Here is a 21,957-nt window from a genome sequence, read left to right as displayed (position 1 = left end):
GATACACATAAATGAAGTAATAGTTCCTCTCAGTCCAGTAACAGAAAAAACATGACTTGCTTCTTGCTTCCATTACACAAACTTGTATAAATATTCTAGTTACCGACAAACAATGGAAAGTCCAATATGTAATAATAATATTCTAACAGTAATAAACTGCTACTCACCGCAAGAGGAGGTGCGGGTCACAGACAGACACAGTGAAAAGGCTGGTAAATATTTAAGCTATCAGACAAAAAAGTCCTTCTTCAGAAATAGAAAACACACACACACACACACACACACACACACACACACACACACACAAGACCAACTCACACACACACAATACTAAAAGTAATTATTTGTTCATATTGATTATAACTGAACAATAACTTCGTCAAATATGATAATCTTTTTCAAGCTCTTTAAGTAATTTGTATTCATACTATCTGTTGTACATTTATATTGTAAATGAGGAAAAATAAATAAAACTGGAAGAAATTAGAATTGCATATTTTTGTAGAACAAACATTAATACACTAACATTGCTTTGGCAAGTGAAACCAAAGACAACCAACTTATTTGCCTGTGGTTTTCCTCTCTTTTTTTGCGCAAAAAGTTTCTTTCTGGTTGATACTACATTTTTCCCGCACCACCACGAGATAATAGGCTATTATTACAAAAGATGCAGTTGTGCTTATCTACAATAGTTGCCTCTTTATCCACTGTCCTGGAAGCACAAGAGGAAATTGGTTGCAAAGATTTTTTTGAAGGAGACTATGGGCTTCTATAGAGATGTGATTGCAACAAAATCAGTCACCAGCATATACATCCATTTACAGTTAGTAAGGTCAAACAGATAATCAAAACATTAAAAATCAAAAAGTCGTCTGTATTTTACCCTGTTGCTAGAAATACACTAAAAAATTATCACAAACTTAGATGTGCAATTTGTCATATAACATAAAACACTGGAAAAGTGGTGTATAATTCTACATCCGCAGTTCTGACTAATGATGTTCATATACAAATAAAATTGATACAAAAATGTAGCAAATAGAAAAGCACAACTGTTGGGCAAGTTTGTTATGTTTTTTGCATGTGGTGAGTCAGTTCAAGAGACAATGCATGTCTTCAAGGTTGGACAATGGCCACATTACCTTCATAAGAGAAGGTCTTTGTGAGGCGTTTGTGCTTGCTCCACTGGTCAACACCCCAGGTCAAAGAAGCATATTAGTTCTGGAGCAAGAGCCACAATTGATAATGTTGATAGAAATGGAAAAAAATAAATGAACAATTTAAATGTATTCATTCCCTGACCATGCTTACAACTATCAAACTGACATTTGTAGTCCTATCATATAGTGGAGATGCTGAGTCACAGATAGACACAACAAAAAGATTGTCACACTATAAGCTTTTAACCAACAAAGACTTTGTTGAAAATAGCTGATAGACACACACACACATGACTGCAGCCTCTGCCAGCTGAAGCCACACAGCAAGCAATAGCAGCAGTGAATGATGGAAGTGGCAACTGGGTGGGGATAAGGAGGAGGTGGGGCAGTGAGGGGGAGGGGTAGCAGGATAGTGGTGGGAGACAGTGAAGTGCTGCTGGGGAGTGCACAAGGACGAAGTGAAGAGAGGGTAGGGCAGCCAGGTGCAATCGATAGGTTAGACAGAGGTGGGGAGAGCGGGTTGGGGGGAGGGGGTAGCAGAAAAGGAGAGAAGAAAAAAGACTGTGTGTCATGGTGGAATGATGGCTGTATAGTGCTGGAATGGGAACAGGGAAGGAGCTAGGTGGGTGAGGACAGTGGCTAATGAAGGTTGAGGCCAAGAGGGTTATGGTAACGTAGGATATATTGAAGGGAAAGCTGGTATTGGCAGCAAGGATCCAGATGGCACACGTTATGAAACACTCACTGAAGTGAAGAATGTAATGTTGGGTGGCATGCCCAGGAACAGGGTGGTCCAGTTGTTTTTTGGCCACAGTTTGTCAGTGGTCATTCATGCAGACAGACAGCTTGCTGGTTGTCATGCCCATGTAGAATGCAGCACAGTGGTTGCAGCTTAGCCTGTAGATCCCCTGATTGGTCTCACAGGTAGCCCTGCCTTTGACAGGATAGCTGATGTTTGTGATTGGACAGGACCAGGTGGTGGTGGGAGGATGTATGGGACAGGACTTGCATATAGGTCTATTACAGGGATATGAAACATGATGTAAGGGGTTGGGAGCAGGGGCCTTGTAGGGATGGACAAATAAATTGTGTAGGTTCAGTGGATGGTGGATTATCACTGTGGGAGGGGTGGGAAGGATATTGGGCAGGTCATTTCTCATTTCAGGGCACGGTGACAGGTAGTCAAAAACGTGGCAGGGAACATAGTTCAGTTCCTCCAGTCCTGTGTGGTAGTGAGTTGTGAGGGAATGCTCCTCTGTAGCTGGATGGTGAGACTTTGGGGGATTATGGGACACTGGAAAGATAAAGCATGGGAGATTTGCTTTTGTATGAAGTTAGGAGGATAACTACGGTCTGTAAAGGCCTCAGTGAGACCCTCAGTTTATTTCGAGAGGGACCACTTGTTACTACAGAGGTGACGACCATGGGTGGCTAGGCTGTATAGAAGGGACTTCTTGGTATGGAATGGGCGGCAGCTGTCAAAGTGGAGGCATTGCTTGTGGTTAGTAGGTTTGATATGGACAGAGGTACTGATGTAGCCATCTTTGAGGTGGAGGCCAATCTAGGAATGTGGCTTGTTGGGTTGAGTACAACCAGCTGAAGCAAATGGGGGAGAAGTCGTTCAGGTTCTGGAGGAATATGGATAGGGTGTCCTCACCTTTGATCAGGATAACAAAGATGTTATCAATGAATCTGAACCAGGTGAGTGATTTAGCATTCTGTGTTTAGGAAGGATCCCTCTAGATGACCCATGAATAGGTTGGCACAGCATGGTGCCATGTGGATGCCCATAGCTGTACCCCAGATTTGGTTGTAGGTAATGCCTTCAAAGGAGAAGTAATTGTGAGTAAGGATATAGTTGGTCATGGATGTTAGTGTAAAGGGCATGGTGGCATCAACAGTGACGAGCAGGGCACAGAGTGGTAAAGGGACAGGAACTGTGGAGTGTCAGTGGATGAAATGGTTGGTATCTTTTATACAGGAGGGTAGGTTCCAGGTAATAGGCTGAAGCTGTCAGTCTACAAGAGCAGAGATTCTCGCAGTAGTGGCACAGTAACTGGCCTCAGTGGGGCATCCTGGGTGGTTGGGTTTATGGACTTTAACATGCATGCAGAAGGTAGGTGTACGGGGAGTGGTAGGGGTGAGCAGAGAGATGGACTCCTGGGAGAGGTTCTGGGATGGGCCTAAGGATTTGAGGAGGGACTGGAAATCCTGCTGGTTTCTGGAATGGGGTCTTTTTGTTGGCCTATCTGTCACTCAGCATCTCTGGTATATGGTGATTAGCAACTTTCCTTTTCATAATATTGTTACATTCGATCCCGGATTTTCCACTGTTTGATTTATGCTCTTATGTCAGATATGGAGAGAAAATTATACATGATTTGATCCCGGATTTTCCACTGTTTGATTTATGCTCTTATGTCAGATATGGAGAGAAAATTATACATGATATTCTTACATTAAGAAAGTCTTGCATAGAAGAATTTACTGCACTGTTATCAAAGAACATACAGAGGATGTCTTTGAAGAAACTCTTCATATTTATTTCCAAGGATTTCATGTGATGTTAAAGCATCTCACTTCCAGCAATATTCCATACTGGAGAAGAGAAGAAGTCCAAGAGATTTGCAGTCTAAGTCAAGAACACCATGGAACTAAATATTATTCATTAACTGAAGATCAGTTGCATACAAACCTATGAAATTCAATATACTCAGTGAATGGAACAACAAATTCTGACACCCTGGTGACAAGACCCAGAACAATTAATGTTGGAATTGTATCAGATTGCTGGAGAATGTCAATAATAACTAGAAACTACGAAGTATTTAAGAACAATTTGGAATTTTAAGTGAAGATCAACAGGACAGTTATCACTGTTGTCATCAACAACTGAGTAAACAACAGACTGTTGAGGGGAAGTGAGTAGCTAAATACATATATGAAAAAGCAAGCATTTAAGAAGGAATAATTCTGTTGATAAGTACCGAAGGTATCAGCAAAAGATGTGTTGCAGAAGATTATTTGAAGTCCATGAGTTGGGAGATTGGTGACCAATACTACAACTTGTGACAACTGTGTTCATCGGGTCCCCAGCAATGATGCAGCAGCTAGAGGTATCAATGGCAGTCTACAACAATATGGTCTCAGTGAGTGCAACAACCCAACTAGTCATCATCCCCTTGGACTGGCAAGCTACTCAATTGAATTCGTTGAGCTGTATTGAAGCCAAATTAACTTTTTTTTCAATACTTGTGGGTGTTTGGTGTAGCTGAAATTGATTTTGTGCTACTAAGGTTTCTTAAGAAGGTTACTGACACTTACACTGTTCTTGGTGGCCGAAAAGTAATTGTAAACATATTGTTGCTTCAACTCTCTGCCTGTACTGACCAAAATGATGGAGGAAATGCTCAAGGCTGTGTATGAGATAAACATTAGAACAGGACAGTTAGTCAATACAATGCTGACTTATAGCCCCATGGTGATAACCGGAATGAAAAGCTAGATACAACTAATGATCAAAGATACATTACTATTGCTGGTTTAGAAGCAGAGTTAAAAGCAGTCTTAAAGTCTCAGGGTGATGACTTAAATTCTTGCTGGTATAACTAATGAATTAAACACAAAAATAGAGGCTCAGGGTTGCTAAAGTTGAACAAGGTATTTCTGAAACGAATGTCGGGTTAGATTTGACTATCACTAAGATGGGTCAATCTTTTAATGACTCATGTCAGAAAAATTTAGAAATAAATAAAAAGTTATCTGAATCTACTAGCTTCAACATATAATGTGGGTTACATTCTGACGTACTTGGACAGTTTGATTTAGTTATCAATCTGATAAATGGATATGCTATCAAACTAAATACAGATCCACAACAAGTTTCACACAATAGTGTCTCACTCAAGATTCAGAACAAGGTACAGATTCAGATGAATTAGTAACCTCATATTCTAGTTTAAGGACATTGGAGGAATGTGTGGACAGTTTAATTGAACGAAAGGTTCAACAAATATTGCATTATATGCTGACGTGCCTCTTTTGTCAAGTTTGTAGGTGAACAGTCTATTTGGGAGACATTATTTAAATTCAGAACTAATAACAACAAACCTGATGGTCAATTTGTATTTGATATTGTTCCATCTGAAATGTGTGATTTTTGTACAGAATTTTGTAATCATAACTATGTATTGGTGAGGTGGTTAACAAAGAAAATAAAAGATAGAGATACAGGTGTACCTTTAAGTGTAAACTGAACATTGATGAATTTCAATATTTATGACAAATTAAAAGGACGAGAAAGAAGATCTGAGGCAGAAGGTCAGCCTCATGTCTTTATTCAAAATATTGAGCTACATGGGGTGTATAGAGAAAGTTATTGGAATACACTTTTTGGTGTCAGTGATGTTGTTGTTGTTGTTGCTGTCTTCAGTCCTGAGACTGGTTTATGCAGCTCTCCATGCTACTCTATCCTGTGCAAGCTGCTTCATCTCCCAGTACTTACTGCAACCTACATCCTTCTGAATCTACTTAGTGTATTCATCTCTTGGTCTCCCTCTATGATTTTTACCATCCACGCTGCCCTCCAAAGCTAAATTTGTGATCCCTTGATGCCTCAGAACATGCCCTGCCAACCGGTCCCTTCTTCTTATCAAGTTGTGTCACAAACTCCTCTTCTCCCCAATTCTATTCAATACTTCCTCGTTAGTTATGTGATCTACCCATCTAATCTTCAGCATTCTTCTGTAGCACCACATTTCAAAAGTTTCTATTCTCTTCTTGTCCAAACTATTTATCGTCCATGTTTCACTTCCATACATGGCTACACTCCATACAAATACTTTCAGAAACGACTTCCTGACACTTAAATCTATGCTCGATGTTAACAAATTTCTCTTGTTCAGAAACGCTTTCCTTGCCATTGCCAGTCTACATTTTATATCCTCTCTACTTCGACCATCATAAGTTATTTTGCTCCCCAAATAGCAAACTCCTTTACTACTTTAAGTGTATCATTTCCTAATCTAATTCCCTCAGCATCACACGACTTAATTCGACTACATTCCATTATCCTCATTTTGCTTTTGTTGATGTTCATCTTATATCCTCCTTTCAAGACACTGTCCATTCTGTTCAACTGCTCTTCCAAGTCCTTTGCTGTCTCTGACAGAATTTCAATGTCATCGGCGAACCTCAACCTTTTTATTTCTTTTCCATGGACTTTAATACCTACACCAAATTTTTATTTTGTTTCCTTTACTGCTTGCTCAATATACAGGTTAAATAACATCGGGGACAGGCTACAACCCTGTCTCACTCCCTTCCCAACCGCTGCTTCCCTCTTATAACTGTCATGTGGTTTCTGTATAAATTGTAAATAGCCTTTTGCTCCCGGTATTTTACCCCTGCCACCTTCAGAATTTGAAAGAGAGTATTCCAGTCAACATTGTCAAAAGCTTTCTCTAAGTCTACAAAAGCTAGAAATGTAGGTTTGCCTTTCCTTAATCTATTTTCTAAGATAAGTTGTAGGGTCAGTATTGCCTCACATGTTCCAACATTTCTGTGGAATCCAAACTGATCTTCACCAAGGTCAGCTTCTACCAGTTTTTCCATTCGTCTGTAAAGAATTCGCGTTAGTATTTTGCAGCCGTGACTTATTAAACTGATAGTTCGGTAATTTTCACATCTGTCGACACCTGCTTTCTTTGGGATTGGAATTATTATATTCTTCTTGAAGTCTGAGGGTATACATCTTGCTCACCAGATGGTAGAGTTTTGTCAGGACTGGCTCTCCCAAGGCCGTCAGTAGTTCCAATGGAATGTTGTCTACTCCTGGGGCCTTGTTTCGACTCAGGTCTTGCAGTGCTCTGTCAAACTCTTGACGCAGTATCGTATATCCAATTTCATCTTCATCTACATCCTTTTCCATTTCCATAATATTGTCCTCAAGTACATCGCCCTTGTATAGACCCTCTATATACTCCTTCCATCTTCCTGCTTTCCCTTCTTTGCTTATAACTGGGTTTCCATCTGAGCTCTCGACATTCATACAAGTGGCTCTCTTTCCTCCAAAGGTCTCTTTAATTTTCCTGTAGGCAGTATCTATCTTACCCCTAGTGAGATAAGCCTCTACATCCTTACATTTGTCCTCTAGCCATCCCTGCTTATCCATTTTGCACTTCCTGTCGATCTCATTTTTGAGACGTTTGTATTCCTTTTTGTCTGCCTCATTTACTGCGTTTTTATATTTTCTCCTTTCATCGATTAAATTCAATATTTCTTCTGTTACCCAAGGATTTCTACTAGCCCTTGTCTTTTTACCTACTTGATCCTCTGCTGCCCTCACTACTTCATCCCTCAGAGCTACCCATTCTTCTTCTACTGTATTTCTTTCCCCCATTCCTGTCAATTGTTTCCTTATGCTCTCCCTGAAATTCTGTACAACCTCTGGTTTAGTCAGTTTATCCAGGTCCCATCTCCTTAAATTCCCGCCTTTTTGCAGTTTCTTCAGTTTTAATCTACAGTTCATAACCAATAGATTGTGGTCAGAGTCCACATCTGCCCCTGGAAATGACTTACAATTTAAAACCTGGTTACTAAATGTCTGTCTTACCATTATATAATCTATCTGATCAGTGATGTAGAGTGGTAATAACTACACGCTATGTTTCCTCAGGGATTTACATTCTTTGTGATGCCTACAAGGACCCAAGTTCATTATAATAATTCTTCATATTTGTTTTCAGTAGAATGATCCTCTACCCCCCCCCCCCCTCCCCCTTCCCCACCTACTATCCTTAGAAATTATATTGTCAAATCTTTATTTGACTAGCCTACTCTGAGGTGGAGGTGCATGTACAGAAGGGGTGTGTATAATGATACACACAACGTGCACATGGGGAGATATATGGGAGCCGTCAAACGGGGTGATTTCGGATGGTTTTGTCATTATTTTGATTGTAGCTTTCGTATATATTGTTAGATTAAATTAATTGTTGTGGAAGTGGTAGGGTATATGTGTAACGAATAAAATATCCCAGAACCAGAAAGTGTATGTGTAGGTATATTTATCTGAGGCAGTTAAATAAAGTGCCTGGTGTCACCCCATGGATTGGGGTAATTTCGGACACATGTGTTTTGTAAATCTCTGTTCAAAGTTACAGTACATAGAGGGCGAATTCGGACAGTTACTGCCTTTTTTATAAATTCTACATGCTTTTTATTTGATTTTGGTGACATTTTACACATTTTAGGGTAGCCATTTGTTCCGAATAAGTGATATGGAACGATATAATGAATTTTATATATTACAGATAAGTTTTTATTTTGCAAGAATTTAAATAAAAATTTTTTACAGTACTTTACTGAAATATTAGAAACAGACAGAAACAAACAAAGTAATTTAACTAAAAGGTCAAAATAATTTTTCTCACTCATCATTCTAAATTAAGTTGCAAACACTTTAAATAAACAATTGTCTTTGAGTCTTGAAAAATGAACATTCCTCTCTTCTCAACTGGTGTGGGAATTATTCTCAAAATTTGCAATTTTTGTATTGTGTCTTCATCGGGGACATTAGGAAACACAAATATGTTTTTACTGTTCTCGTGTGGGCGCAAGAATTTCACACTTACTTCCGTAGCACCAACATTTGTGGCCACTCCAACATACTGCCTTGTTTGCTCCTTGTTTCCATGTTTGTATTTGTACTCTGCAACAAGAAAAGCCTCTTCTTCCAGCAGTTAAACTTCATTGGATGATGTGTCGTTTCTACTTTCAGTACTACTAGAAGCACTGTCACTTGTTTCAGCACTGTTTTCGTTTCCTTGAAAATCTCAGCCAGTGATTGATTTTCCAGGCTGAATGTCTAGTTTGCAGTGGCAGCTGGAGCTACAAAGCTTATTTGGAGGATAACGAATTTCTTTGAGCATTTCCTCAAAAGCGGAAGACCATGCGTCTGCATTGCTTTGCTGGCTCTCCTCATTATCAGGAAATTTTTGTGAGACATGATCTGGATCAAAAGGGATTAGGCCCATGCGCGAAATCCACCCTTTATGTTTTCCTTGGAGTTTGCTGAAATCTTAGTCAGTGTCTGCTCCAAAAGAGATGGGAAGGCATCCTTGGAAATGGTACCATGAGTGTGTTTCTTCCAATCAGTTAATACAGCTCACCACGCTGCTTTCATTGGCCTGAAGAAGCTTACATTGAGCGGTTGGAGGAGGTGCGTGCTATTGGGGGGAAGGAGAATGAATGAAATATTGTTCCGTTCACACTCTTCAATAACACGTAAAGACACGTTACTGGATAAGTTGTCTCCAATCATGACTGTTGGCCAGTTTTGCCTCTTCAAATAGGGCAAAGCAATTGTAAAGAACCAGTCTTCAAATACTGGCAGGTCAAACAATCCACTTTTGTTCCTATTGAAACAGGTTCCTTGTGGTCCACCTTCTTGCCACATGTCCAACAAATGCTCTGATTTGTAAAGGACTTATGGAGGAAGCAGTTTACCATCAGCACTAGCTGCCATCGTTATTGAGACACGAGATTTTGATGAGTCCATCACTTTTTCGGCATGCTTACTCCCTTGTTTCATAATTAACTGCTGCTTGCCTGGATCATCTGACATGTTGGTTTCATCATAGTTGATCATGTTGCTACGTGGGAGATTTTCCAGCTTTGCCTTGATATTGGAGAAAAACATCTTAAGTTTCTTTGTTCACTTCTGCACGAGCTTGTTTATATTTTCGCGTAAGCGAACGGAAAAATCTTCTGACTGTCATTTGAAGAATAAATGCACCCATTCTTCTCCTGGCAAATTATTACGAAATTTCTTCTCTTTTCGGCCAGATTTACCAAGGTAGCCTTTAACTAAATATCTAATATCCAATTTAATGAAGGGGAATCCCCAATGTGCAGCCCTCAAGATACCTTGCTTCAACATTTCTTCTTCTTTATTTAGTACTGGCTGTCATCCCATTTTTTTCAGATGTGCTTCCTGCACTTTATTTTGTAGGGTTGATTTAGGTATACCATACAAATCACGCGCTTTTCTGTATGATAATTTACCACTCTGAATATCACGAACAGCTTTATCTAAAAGTTCCAGGTCATAATTACACCATACTGTAGCACCTCTCCTGCCCTTATACGTTCTTGGCACTGTCCAAAATCACCCCAGACAGTACACAGTTTAACAAAAACCATCGTTATTTTATAACCTTGCATGAGAAACTCGAAAAACTTGTACAGAAATTGTCTCAATGCTGTTAGCTACTGAGTGCGTTGACAATTATGGTTACAATAACTTCCCACTTGGCGCAACAATTGAAAGCTCCACTTTACGATAACGCATGGATTTTTAACACTGAGACTGTTTGCCAATTATTCACCTAGGGAAACAATAGATGCAAAATAAAAATTGTGGAAAGTGATAAATGCAATCTTGCACTTAAAATAACTGGTGCACAGACGTTAAAATAAGTAACTCTTTGTTTCTATGCAGTGGCAAAGAGCAAATAAGCCATACTGTCCGAATTCACCCTAGTGTCCGAAATCACTCCATTTGATGGAATATTAAAATTAGATGATTCGGTGCCAGGCAGAGTATACTTATTGGGAAATTGCATTCATTATTTCCATTCATTTTTGTTAGACTCTATTGTCCTTATTTAAATCCAGTCTCAGTAAGATATTGTCTATCATATTTTATACTTTCCCCACATATTCCTGTGAGAAATGTATGTTGCATTGTTCAAATAATTCAGTTAATTGTAGATTTGTTCAGTTATGTCACAAGCACAGTATAGAACAGATCCCCTCATATTTTATTATTCAGTCACCTCCTATCAACATATTTATGCCATCTTTTGATATTTCAAGTCATTATGTATGATACTCATAATGAAATAATCTCATGTATACAACCAAGTCCACTTTTGAGATTTACAGATCATCATATATGATATTCAAGTAAAAATAATTTCATGTATTTACCGATTTCCCATTTTGAGATTTTCCATTTATCGTGTATACCACTCACATTCAGACAATACCATTCATGTCCACATTTTCAGAGATTTGACTAGACACTTACATTCCCTTTTTGAAACAACTTCACATGTTTACTTAGGTTTGCACTTTGGAAGAGTCACAGTTTGAGAGAAGTTTGCATTGTTATTTATGACCACATTAAAGAATTATTGATACATCATATAATTTGTAAGCCATACTGTAGGTCTACCCTAAAGCTGAATTACGCCACTAAATAAATATGATGATATTATATATCCACCATTTTGTACTCCTAATGTTAGGTAAGAAAGTACCATTGAGAGGTATGATATTACTCACCGTGAGTCCACGTGGCTATAGAACACTATCCAGATGAGCCTGAGTTAACTAATGAAGATATTCGAATACACAACTACAATTTAAGATCCTTCTATTAAATATTTATACTATTGATGCACAATTCTATGCCTTTCATTATTTTTGGTTGTAGTATTAAGTAATATTATGTTTTTGGTTTATCTCTCAAATAATTTTAATACAAACTGAAGATGAAAAACACAGATTTAACAATCTGAGCAAAATCTCATAGCAGGCAACTGCATTTATACACTTATTTCCTTATAAAATAATATGTAAACACTTCAATTAATTACAAAATGAATTTAATTTTATTGATGTAACTTTCATAAATGTTTAATCAAATAATGAGAATTATATTAATACTAGAATGAATTTTCACTCTACAGCTGCATGTATGCTGATATAAGACTTCCTGATAGATTAAAACTGTGTGTCAGGCCAGAACTCAAACCCTGCACCTTTGCCTTTTGCAAGCAATTGCTCTACCTACCCACTGAGCTATCCAAGCAAGGACTCGCAATCCGTCCTCACAGATTTACTGCTGTCAGTACCTTCATCACAGACGTTCTCTTGCATACCTTGCAGAACTAGCTTTCCTGGAAGCAAGGATACTGCAGAGACATGGCTTAGCCACGGTCTGGGGGCATAATGAATTTTCACTCTGCAGCTGAGTGTACATTGATATGAAACTTCATGGCAGATTAAAACTGTTTGCTGGATCAAGACTTGAATCTGGGACCTTCAAATTTTGCAGGCAAACATTTGGTGGAGCACTTGCCTGTAAAAGGCAAAGGTACTGGGTATGAGCCCCAGTGTGGCACAGAGTTTCAATTTGCTAGGAAGTTTTATATCAATACTGTTGCAAGGCCCTACCTGAATATTTGGAAAAGAAATGTGAACCGGTAAAAGTAGTTTTTAACTCTCAGTTGGTGAGCACTTAATTGAGATTGGTCTGAAATAGAAGGGTGTTGAGACCACTGGCCCACAGAAAGGGGCCTCTACACTCTACTATTTCAGACCAATGAAAATTAACTGTGTGTGGTTTTGTGGAGGGGAGTAGGGAAAGGGTGGGGGTGGGGGAATCTGTCTGTCTTTGAGGCTATCTTCTTTCCTCATTTCCTTTGTTACTTTCCTCTTTTGGGTACTGGTTCTATCCTTGCTCATCCCACGTTCAATAGTAAACTTAGTGAGACTCTTTTCTCTGTCTGTTTTATTTCCCCAAAAGTTAACTCTTTTTTAGGAATTCACCAGGATTACAACCTTGTCAGAAGAAATGTTTGCTCAGACACAAGTGGTACAGCACTATATTTAATATGAAGAAGTACTGCTTCGGATTTAACAGCAGTCAAATCTCTTTTTCTCTTGTAGGTATTCTATCTGTCAGAAGAGACAAAAAAATTCAGTTGGAATAGCAATAGTTATTAATATTTTCTGAAACAGTTTCATGTCATCAATTATCCTCTCTTAAAATATTTGCACAGCATGCAGAAATTTACACTGTGTTCTAATGTGTCCTTACGATACATGTTTACCCAGTTATATGTTATAGTGTGATGATATAGTGTGCACTACAGTATGAGATCAGTTTGCTAATGATGATGAGGGTAAGATTTGGCAGGATGTAAGTACTGATAGAAAATGCTTGATGACAAACTAACATCACAGTAACATTAAAAAGAGTGTGAGAATCCATAGCAGCATAAGTTTACCTAATTTTTCAGTAATCTAATGCAGGTATTATAATGAATTAGCTGTTAATCATGGTTGTGCTAACATTTCAGTAGTTTTGTTATGATAAATGATGGTGAGTAAGTAAGCTAATGTACACACAATAACATCAGTTGCCCTCATACGCTAGCCTGTTTTGGTAAGCATACCTCATGATGTGATTTCCACTCTCTCCCCCCACAAGCTGTCCCAAAGCATGATGCAGCAGCATGTGCAGCATTGCTGCCAAGGTTAGTTGGTTGGTTTGGGGTTATAAAGGGACCAAACTACAGGTACATCAGTCCCTTTTTCCTCAAGCAAACAAGTCTGAAGGAAAAATAATTAAAAACAAACTAGTTGGGGAAGGTAAAAGGGCATAAAACTAACAAGGAACCACACTGAACACAAAAATGAAAGAAGCAAACCAAAGGGGGAAACAGACACTAAAATAAAAGGTAGAGGAAGGTAATAAAATCACATAGCAGATGGCCAGGGATGGCTGATCACAAGGATAAAAAAGGATGAGTCAGCCACTGTGCAACATACTAAAATTGCCAGTCTAAAAGACAAGGTGAGAAGAACACATATAGGGAAAAGACGAACACTATGGCAAACAAAATCAAAGAAAGAGTTACAAATAGGTATAAGGGAGGGAGGGTGGAAGCCTAGGAGAGAGGGCCTTAGTTTGTACGATAAATCCCCCCCCGCCCCCCCCGCTGCCACACAAATAAAATGTAAAACTATAAATCCTCGTGGAGACATTGTCACCCAACACTGTAAACAGGGTGTTGGGAAGGTAAAAAGTCCGCCGCAGAGTGGCTAAAATTGGGCAGTCCAATAAGAGGTGGACGACAGTCATACAAGATCCACAGCGACACCAAGGTGGATCCTCGCGATGGAGGAGGTGACCATATGTTAGCCACATATGGCCAATGCAGAGCTGGAAAAGGACACAGAGTGTATAAGTGGACAAGGAAATATAATTCTCGGATTTTTCCTGGATATCCCTATTAAAAAATATACTTTTTCCTGGATGAAGATGCACTTTTTCCTTGCTAAGTGGTAACAAGTTTTCCACAGATTTTTCCCTCTGAAATGTAAAATTTATCAATCCTTTGAATGGTTAATTTTTATACATTGACAGAGACCTTCCCAGCACTTTTGGGAAAAAGAAGGGAGATAAGTTTTGGAAAGACCTTCGATGGGGAGCAACATATTTCCTGCATATTTTTGTATTGTTGTTGTTGATGTGGTGTTCAGTTCAGAGACTGGTTTGATGCAGCTCTCCATGCTACTCTATTCTGTGCAAGCTTCTTCATCTCTGAGCAACTACTGCACCTTACATCCTTCTGAATCTGCTTAGCGTATTCATTCCTTGGTCTCCCTCTATGATTTTTACCCTCCGTGCTTCCCTCGAATATAAAACTGATGATTCCCTGATGCCTCAGAAGGTGTCCTATCAACCGATCTTCTAGTAAATTTGTGCCACAAATTCCTCTTCTCCTCAGTTCTATTCAGTACCCCATCATTAGTCACATAATCTACCCATCTAATCATCAGCATTCATCTGTAGCAACACATTTCAAAAGCTTCTATTCTCTTCTTGTCTAAACTATTTATCATCCATTATTCACTTTCATACATGGCTACACTCCATACAAATACCTTCAGAAACGACTTCCTGACACTTAAATCTATACTTGATGTTAATAAATTTCTCTTCTTCAGAAATACTTTCCTTGCCATTGCCAATCTACATTTTATATCCTCTCTACTTCAACCACCATTAATTATTTTGCTCCTCAAATATAAAAACTCATTTACTACTTAAAGTGTCTCATTTCCTAATCTAATTCCCTAAGCATCACCTGATTTCATTTGACTACAATCCATTATCCTTGTTTTGCTTTTGTTGATGATCATCTTACATCCTTCTTTCAAGATACTGTCCATTCTGCATTCAACTGCCCTTCCAGGTCCTTCACTGTCTCTGACAGAATTACAATGTCATCAGCAAACCTCAAAGTTTTTATTTCTTCTCCATGGATTTCAATTTGTACTCCAAATTTTCCTTTTGTTTCCTTTACTGCTTGCTCAATATTCAGACTGAATAACATTGGAAATAGGCTACAAACCTGTCTCACTCCCTTCTCAACCACTTCCCTTTTGTGTCCCTCAACTCTTTATAACTGATATCTGGCTATCTGGCTTCTATATAAACTGTAAATAGCCTTTTGCTCCCTGTATTTGACCCCTGCCACCTTCAGAATTTGAAAGAGAATATTCCAGTCAAACACTGGCAAATGCTTTCTCTAAGTCTACAAATGATAGAAATGTAGGTTTGCCGTTCTTAACCTATCTTCTAAGATAAGTCGTAGAGTCAGTATTGCCTCCCATCTTCCAACATTTCTATGGAACCAATGTGATCTTCCCTGAGGTCGGCTTATCCCAGATTTCCATTCATCTGTAAAGAATTTGTGTTAGTTTTTTGCAGCCATGACTTATTAAACTGGTACTTCGGTAATTTTCACATCTGTCAACACTTGCTTTCTTTGGGATTTGAATTAATATATTCTCAAAGTATGAGGATATGTCACCTGTCTCATACATCTTGCTCACCAGATGGTAGAGTTTTGTCAAGGCTGGCTCTCCCAAGGCTATCAGTGGTTCTAATGGAATGTTGTCTACTGCTGGGGCCTTGTTACGACTTAGGTCTTACAGTGCTCTGTCAAACTCTTCACGCAGTATCATATCTCCCATCTCATCTTCACCTGTGTCCTCTTCCATTTCAATAATATTGCCCTCAAGTACATTGCCCTTGTATAGACCCTTTATAAACTCATTCCACCTTTCTGTCTACCCTTCTTTGCTTAGGACTGGTTTTTCCATTTGAGGTCTTGATATTCATACAAGTGGTTCTCTTTTCTCCAAAGGTCTCCTTAATTTTCCTGTAGGGAGTATCTATCATGGTCTAAAGTCCATAAACCCAACCACCCAGGACACCCCATTGTGGCTAGTTACTGTGCCTCCACTGAGAGAATCTCTGCTCTCGTAGACCAAAACCTTCAACCTATTACCCGGAACCTATCCTCCTATATAAAACATACCAACCAATTCCTCAACCGACTCTCCACAGTTCCTGTCCCTTTACCACACAGTGCCCTGCTCGTCACTATCGATGCCACCCCCCTGTACACTAACATTCCTAATGCCCATGGCCTTACTGCTATTGAACACTACCTTTCCAGACACCCTATGGGTTCCAAACCAACAACCTCCTTCCATGACCAACTATATCCTCACCCACAATTACTTCTTCTTTGAAGGCATTACCGACAAACAGATCCATGGTATGGTTATGGGCACCCGCATGGCACCATCCTATGTTAACCTATTCATGGGCCATCTAGAGGAATCCTTCCTAAAAACCCAGAATCCTACACCCCTCACCTGGTTCAGATTCACTGATAACATCTTTGCTATCTGGATTGAAGGTGAGGACACCTTACTCACATTCCTCCAGAACCTCAACAACTTCTCCCCATTTGCTTCACCTGGTCCTACTCAACCCAACAAGCCACCTTCATACATATTGACCTTCACCTCAGAGATGGCTACATCAGTACCTCTGACCATATCAAACCTACTAACTACCAGCAGTACCTCCACTTCGATAGCTGCCACCAATTCCATAACCAAGAAGTCCCTTATGTACAGCCTAGCCATCCATGGTCGTCACATCTGCAGTGATGGGCAGTCTCTCTCAAAATATACCTAGGGTCTCACTGAAGCCTTCAAGGACCATAATTATCCTCCCATCCTTGTACAAAAACAAATCTCCTGTGCCTTATCTTTCCAGTCTCCACCACCTCCCAAAGTCCCACAGTCCGGCCACAGAGGAGCATTCCCCTTGTAACTCAGTACCATCCGGGACTGGAGCAACTGAATTACATTCTCCGCCACAGTTTTGATTACCTCTCATCGTGCCCTGAAATGAGAAATGTCCTGCCCACTATCCTTCCCACCCCTCCTACCATGATATTCCACCGTCCACCGAACCTACACAATATACTCGTCCATCCTTACACAACCCCTGCTCCCAATCCCTTACCTCGGGGCTCATACCCCTGTAATAGACCTAGATGCAAGACCTGTCCCATACATCCTCATACCACCACCTACTCCAATCCAGTCACTAACATCACCTATCCCATCAAAGGCAGTGCTACCTGTGAAACCAGTCATGTGATTTACAAGCTAAGCTGCAACCTCTGTGCTGCATTCTATGTAGACATGAAAACCAATAAGCTGTCTGTCCGCATGAATAGCCACTGACAAACTGTGGCAAAAAAAAAACCACACACACAAGTGGACCACCCTTTTGCTGAACAAGCTGCAAACATGATATCCCTCATCTCAATGACTGCTTCACAGCCAGTGTCATATGGATCCTCCCAACCAACACCAGCTTTTCTGAATTGCTTAGGTGGGAACTCTCCCTGCAATACCTCCTACTTTCCCGTAACCCTACTGGCCTCAACCTTCGTTAGTCACTGTCCTCACCCATCCAGCCCCCTACCTGTTCCCATTCCAGCACAACACAGCCGTCATTTCACTGCCACACCCAGTCTTTTAATTTCTCTTTATTTCTCTCCTTTCCGCTACTTACCCTCTCCCCCTCCACACCTTCTCTGCAGCCCTCCGTCTAAACTGCAACATTTCACTGTCCACCACTCCCACCATACTATCCCTCCCCCTCCCTGCCCCAGCCTCCTCCTTACACCCACCCAGTCACCACTCTCATCATGCACTGGTGCTGGTGTTCACAGTGTGGGTTCAGCTCTCTGACACTGCAGATGTGTGTGCAAGTTGTGTTTACGTAAGTGTGTGTGTGTGTGTGTGTATATATGTGTGTCTGCTGCTGACAAAAGGCCTTAATGGCCAAAAGCTGTAATTGTGTAAATCTTTTTGTTGTGCCTGTCACGACTCAGCATCTCTGCTATATGGTGAGTAGCAACTTTCCTTCTCTGGTATTGTTACATTCCATCCTGGATTTTCCATTGTTTAATTTCTTTTATCTCATCATGCATTTCTTCAATCTCTTCATCATCTGGAGAGCTAGTTGGCACATAAACTTTTACAACTGTGGTAAGCATGGGCTTCGTGTCTATCATGACAACACTAATGCATTCACTATGCTGTTCATAGTAGCTCCTATTTTTTTTATTAATTATTAAACCTACTCCTGCATTACTCCTATTTGATTTTGTATTTATAACCCAGTATTCACCTGACCTGAAGTCTTGTTCCTCCTGTCACCAAACTTCACTAATTCCCACTATATCTAGCTTTAACCTATCCATTACTCTTTTTAAATTTTCTAACCTACCTGCCCAATTAAGGGATCTGACATTCCATGCTCCGATCCATAGAACACCACTTTTCTTTCCCCTGATAACGCCGTCCTCCTGAGTAGTCCCCGCCTGGAGATCCAAATGGGGGAGTTTTTCACCTCCGGAATATTTTACCCAAGAGGACACCAACATCATTTAACCACACAATATAGCTACATGTCCTCGGTAAAAATTACGGCTGTAGTTTCCTCTTTCTTTCAGCCGTTCGCAGTACCAGCATGGCCGTTTTGGTTAATGTTACAAGACCATATCAGTCTATCATCCAGACTGTTGACCTTGCAATGACTGAAAAGGCTGTTGCCCCTCTTCAGGATCCACATTTGTCTGGCCTCTCAACAGGTACTCCTCCGTTGTGGTTGCACCTAAGGTACAGCTATCTGTATCACTGAGGCACGGAAGCCTCCCCACCAATGGCAAGGTCCATGGTTCATGGGAGGAGGAGTTGTATTACGAAAATATAAATTTGAATATAATAGAGGGAAACATTCCATGTGGGAAAAATATATCTAAAAACAAAGATCATGTAACTTACCAAACGAAAGCGTTGGCATGTTGATAGACACACAAACAAACACAAACACACACACAAAATTCAAGCTTTCACAACCAACGGTTGCTTCATCAGGAAAGAGGGAAGGAGAGGGTAAGACGAAAGGATGTGGGTTTTAAGGGAGAGGGTAAGGGGTCATTCCAATCCCGGGAGCGGAAAGACTTACCTTAGGGGGAAAAAAGGACGGGTATACACTCGCGCGCACACACGCACGCACGCACGCACACACACACACACACACACACACACATCCATCCGCACATATACAGACACAAGCAGACATTTGTAAAGGCAAAGAGTTTGGACTGAGATGTCAGTTGAGGCGGAAGTACAGAGGCAAAGATGTTGTTGAATGACAGGTGAGGTATGAGCGGCGGCAACTTGAAATTGGCGGAGGTTGAGGCCTGGTGGGTAACAGGAAGAGAGGATATACTGAAGGGCAAGTTCCCATCTCTGGAGTTCTGACAGGTTGGTGTTAGTGGGAAGTATCCAGATAACCCGGACGGTGTAACACTGTGCCAAGATGTGCTGGCTGTGCCCCAAGGCATGTTTAGCCACAGGGTGATCCTCATTACCAACAAACACTGTCTGCCTGTGTCCATTCATGCGAATGGACAGTTTGTTGCTGGCCATTCCCACGTAGAAAGCTTCACAGTGTAGGCAGGTCAGTTGGTAAATTACGTGGGTGCTTTCACACGTGGCCTTGCCTTTGATCGTGTACACCTTCCGGGTTACAGGACTGGAGTAGGTGGTGGTGGGAGGGTGCATGGGACAGGTTTTATACCGGGGGCGGTTACAAGGGTAGGACCCAGAGGGTAGGGAAGGTGGTTTGGGGATTTCATAGGGATGAACCAAGAGGTTACGAAGGTTAGGTGGACGGCGGAAAGACAATCTTGGTGGAGTGCTTTCTGTCACCTGGGAAGGTATGAAGTGACCCAGGAGCAAATTACACCTCAGCATTGTCTATAGCCACCGGATGAGTGTTGGTATCCAGTACTACTGCATCCGAGGTGTTGGCGAGATCTAGGTTTTTGGGGGACACCACAATCTCCACCTTGTCTCTGACACAGAGCAGAAGGGGGCCACTGGAGGCTCCCACTTCTTTGCAGCCTTCTTCTTTGATGGTTTGCCCTCTCGCTGCTCCTTAGCGGCTAGCTGGAACAGCTTCTTGGTAGTAGCCTCAGGGAGAGAGGAAGAACATGTGATGCCCTTCGACCAGCAACCAACTAGACCGTGGAATGGTGGGGGGGGGGGGGGGCAAGGGGGGTGCATGGAAGGTAAGTCCCAAGGGACCCCTTCCACTTGAGAGGAGCTGGAGGAGGCTGCTTCTTCTCTGGCTGGAGGTTGGGGACCAATGTCCCCAGCATTTGGAAAGGAAGGGGGGCGGGGGCGGGGGGGGGGGGGGGGGGGGGGGGGGGGCAATGCTCCCAAAGTAGAAGCTTTGGGATGAAAACTTCACAAAATTATTAGCTAAAACCAAAAATTCAAGTGGCCACTGTAATACCCAATTAAGTTAAAACACTGAATGAAAATTTTACTGCAATATTTCACTAGAAACAATAAGAAACATCAGCTGAAAACTAAAGCATAAAGTTTATAAAACGATTTCAATACACAGAACCCTCTAAAAAACACAGCGAGCGAACGTTTCCAAAAGTTTATTAAATCATTATTTTACCACAGACAGCCTGAAAAACCACTGAAAACTATTAAATTTAATGACTGTATAACTGTGAACAAATAACTTTGTCAGTACTTAGCATTATAACTGCTACAGCTGCACCTGCACGCCACAAAATGTAAACATGCTACTGAGGCGCGAGGCTTGGACGAACAATGTAAGCACACTCACGAATAACAGACCACTTGAGTCAATAACACAGGAAGAAAGACTGAGATTAATGAAAATCCATTGATAAGTTACTTTCACAGTAAATATTAACACAAATAAACTTTAAAATAAGTAATTGAAGACTAAAACTTCATAAAATATTGACGAGCAATTTCAACAGCAGCCCAGCACACGTGATGTTACACAAAGTCGTATATGTATTCACTGTCTGAAAAATATGCTGCAAGTATAGTTAGTAGTAAAGAAATAAAAAATTAAAATATCCTGCCTGATGCAAAAATGAACAAAGAAAATGTAGTAAGCAATAAACTTTTTCCTTGCATCATTTTGTTGGGGTGTCCATGAGAAAAAGTTTCGTTAAGGTTTGAAATTATCCACAAAGTTTGTTGCAAGTCAATAAGTGCTCTCATTCTCAAAAACTGGATGAATAATCTGGGTATTTGCATGTTGTGGCCTACATTTCTTTTGCACCCCCACCCATTCAATAGGTTGTTGTTTCTTACCCATAAAGTGATTCCTTCCAGATGGTAAGTAATATGTTTACAAGCTTGGTTGAAATCAGCCCAGAGGTTTTGGAGGACATGTGGAATGTTCATACATACATTTTTGTAATATGTACAGATATATTTTCTTCCAAGATCTGATTTTGATAAAATAAAGCCTGTATGGTGCCTCAGGCTATACTAAAGTTCCTGCAAAAAAGCCATGAAAATTCACCATTAGTTTTGGAGATTAGTGTGTTTGAACAGACAGACAGACACCATGAAAGTCTTAGTAAAACTATAAATCATGGAATATTTTTTCCCTTATCTGATTTTGCTGAACCAAAGTCTATACAGTGCCCCAAACTATGCTCAAGCTACCTGCAAACACCCCATGAAAATTAGTCTATTAATTTTGGAG

The 21,957-nt window shown here is 40.5% G+C and overlaps 1 protein-coding gene across 1 annotated transcript in view; it reads right to left on the bottom strand.

Moving 5' to 3' along the window:
* LOC124777183 (intraflagellar transport protein 80 homolog) overlaps positions 1 to 21,957 on the bottom strand; it is a 430,351-nt gene that overhangs the window by 255,973 nt on the left and 152,421 nt on the right. The window lies entirely within an intron of this gene.

Source organism: Schistocerca piceifrons, chromosome 2 (assembly GCF_021461385.2).
Source record: "Schistocerca piceifrons isolate TAMUIC-IGC-003096 chromosome 2, iqSchPice1.1, whole genome shotgun sequence".
NCBI classification, from domain to species: Eukaryota; Metazoa; Arthropoda; class Insecta; order Orthoptera; family Acrididae; genus Schistocerca; species Schistocerca piceifrons.
Note: the sequence above shows the minus strand (reverse complement) of the source record. Positions and strands in the feature narration are given on the sequence as shown.